The sequence below is a fragment of the Globicephala melas genome, unplaced genomic scaffold, assembly GCF_963455315.2.
Source record: "Globicephala melas unplaced genomic scaffold, mGloMel1.2 SCAFFOLD_620, whole genome shotgun sequence".
Lineage (NCBI taxonomy): Eukaryota > Metazoa > Chordata > Mammalia > Artiodactyla > Delphinidae > Globicephala > Globicephala melas.
Window position 1 is genome coordinate 8,316 of NW_027207778.1, and position 2,985 is coordinate 11,300.

The window sequence follows — 2,985 nt, forward strand, 5'->3', positions numbered from 1 at the left end:
CAAGAATCTCTTCAGATGCCTCCAGAGTTGAGGGAAGAAGGGGAGGGGGGAGGCCGGGAGCAGGGTGAGCCCTGAAATCCAACCCTTGTCCCGGTCACACCCCAGCAGCCCTCCCACCTCAGCCCCTTCAAGACCCCAGGGCTCCCCCAACCGCGCTGCACAGATCCTGCCCTGACCATAGTCACCATGTTGATCCCCACGTTGAGCAAGATGAAGCTGACCGGGATCAGAAGAATTGAGTATCCTTGCTCCTGGCATTTCCTGGGGATGGGGCCAGTGAACGGCTCGGCTCGGTAGTAGTTTCGCTCACCCATGGCCGTTGGTCCCAGGACTGCCTGGGCCCTCTGCCCTCCAGTTTTAACTGGGAGCCAGACTGGGTCATAATGGGGCAGGTGGTGAGGTCACAGTGAGGGAGGGGGATGAAAAGGAGGGCCCAGAGTGGCATTCCCTGGTAACCAGGGTCAGGTAAGCTGAGCCTGGACAGTCAAACAGGGCCCGGTGGCCGGCATACATCCCCTCGAGCGGTCATTCATTCGCTCACCGCCCGCTGACTCACTTGTTCAAATGACACATTGCGTCTCTTGGCCCCTCTTGAGACTAGGAAGACCTTGGCCTCAGAGGCCTGCTGAAGGCCTGGCTGGAGTCCAGAGCCTCAGCCTTCTTCATGCCCTTCACTGGGCCTGGAGCTGGACCTGCCCAGATGTGGAACCTCCCAGTTTGGAAGCAACTTCTTGTATGAGGCTCTCTGTGGACAGGGACAGCTGAGACACAGAGGAGGTGCCCAGAGACCAGGGGTTTGGAGTCTGCAGCTGCAGATGTACTTAGTGCATGGTATAGGACCAGGAGGGGCCTGCTGGCAGAACTGTGGCCACTAAACCAAAGGGACCCTCAGGCCAAGAAGGGGACACTGGCTTCTTATTGCAGGAAGCCAAGCGCAGGGACCCAGGCTGGCAGAAGGAGTGGCGCTTCCAAGCCACAGACCACCAATGTTTCCTGGACTCTGGCGCTCTTTATTCCTCTCTCCATGCCCTGCCGCCCCCTGCCCCTGCCCCCACTTGCTGCTGGTAAGTTCATTTTCCCAGTCTGGCTCCCGTGCAGAGAGGGCCTGGAGGCCGAGGTGGAAGGTAGCAGCGAGTTGGCCCGCGCTTGGCCCTCCTGCGGTTGCCGCTTCAGCACCAGACTGTCATACACCTGGTAGTTGGCATTGCCTCCCGGGTTCCGGCTGAGTGGCATGAAGGTGGGCGGGGGTGGAGGGTGCTCGGTAGCCTGGACGTCGGGCAGGAGGTGAGAGGGGCGGAGGAGCAGCGCTGAGCTGGGAGCCGGGGCCCGCTGGTCCGAGGCCTCGGCCAGTACCGTGAGGGAGGCGGAGGTGGCCACAGGGCGCCGCAAGGGCAGGATCTCAGCCCATTCGGCCGCCGGGTGCCGCACCTCGTGGGGATCGCGGGAGTAATCCAAGTGTCCCGTGGAGGGATGCAGGCTGCGGTTGGACTCGCTGTGAGCACAGCTGGGGAGGCTACGTCTGTGGGCCGGTGGGGTGTCGCGCTACCAGGCGTCGGGCCGGTAGACCCGAGGCACCAGAGCGGATGGAGGCTCAGAGCCCTCCAGACCCAGACTCCGCCATGGGCCCAGTTGCCGTCCTTTCGGCCCGCGAGCCCCTCGACCTGCACCTGGCCGCCCCCACCGGCGCCCAGCCCCGGCGCCGCCACCTGTGTGCCGGTGTGTCCCTCCACAGCTCCCTCCGACAAAAGCCCCACCCCCACCCCGCCCCTCTGGCGTGTCACCGCGGCCGGGTGCGGGAGCGGGATCGAGGGCAGGGGCCGCTTCCCCGGGCCTGCCGGCCACCAGGGGCGGGGTCCTGAGCTCGGCGGGGGGTGTGGGGGCAAGGGTGGCCTTGCCGGGGCTGAGGGGCCGTGGCGACTCAATGGTGGCTCCCGGTGGCTTCGGGCCAGCTGCTGTCGGGCAGGAGGGCCGGCCCGGGCTGCGGCCGGGCTGCGCCTAGGGCCGCGTGGGCGGGCAGGGCCGATGCCCAAGGGACCGCGGGCCCCGGGCCCTGAAGCCTCCGGGGCCACGTCCCTGTGAGCGACGTGCGGGATCTTGGGCGGGGCGCCAAGCGCCGAAGGGTTTGCTGGGTCACGGCCGCCCTGGGCTGGGAGGTGGTCGCCAAACCCTCCGCCGCCGCCCGATACCCGAGACCTCCGTTGCCCCTGCCTGGGCGGGCGAGGGGGCCCTGCCGGGGCGGGCCGGCCGCCAGGCTGGCGTTAAGGCGCCAGCGCCAGCGAAACTGGGCCTCAAGAGGCCGCCCGCGGCCCCCCGCCCCCGTCTACGGCCATACCACCCTGAACGCGCCCGATCTCGTCTGATCTCGGAAGCTAAGCAGGGTCGGGCCTGGTTAGTACTTGGATGGGAGACCGCCTGGGAATACCGGGTGCTGTAGGCTTTTTGCCTCCCGCTCCGCCCGCCTTCTCCTTTACTCGCCCGCGGCGGGGGGGCCGCCGGCTCCGCCCCCGCCGAGCCCCGCTGCAGGCAGTAGTCAAGGTGGGTTTACCTGCCCGAGCAGGAAGCTTGGGCGATGGCAGAAGTGGGAAGAAACTCTTGAGCACAGGTTCTTGGGATCCACGGAGCAGCGCATGCACATGCGATGGGTGCCTACACAGCTGGCTTGCTTGTCTGTGGGGAAAGGCGAGATGGGTCAGGGCCTGGGTTCCTGAGGGGCTGAGAATCAAGGCAGGGATAGAAGAAAGGGGACAGGCCCACATCCCCTGAACCCACGCCGGCGCCCACTCACCTTTGTGGAAAATACGATTGAAAAGTGCCCGCAAGAATCTCTTCAGATGCCTCCAGAGTTGAGGGAAGAAGGGGAGGGGGGAGGCCGGGAGCAGGGTGAGCCCTGAAATCCAACCCTTGTCCCGGTCACACCCCAGCAGCCCTCCCACCTCAGCCCCTTCAAGACCCCAGGGCTCCCCCAACCGCGCTGCACAGATCCTG

General features: G+C 66.2%; 1 non-coding gene across 1 annotated transcript; it reads left to right on the forward strand.

The window, feature by feature from the left end:
* Positions 1-2,318: 2,318 nt before the first annotated feature.
* LOC132595307 (5S ribosomal RNA) lies at positions 2,319-2,437 on the forward strand. Its single transcript, XR_009561461.1, has one exon. It is a non-coding gene; the product is annotated as a 5S ribosomal RNA (ribosomal RNA).
* The last annotated feature ends 548 nt before the right edge of the window (positions 2,438-2,985 follow it).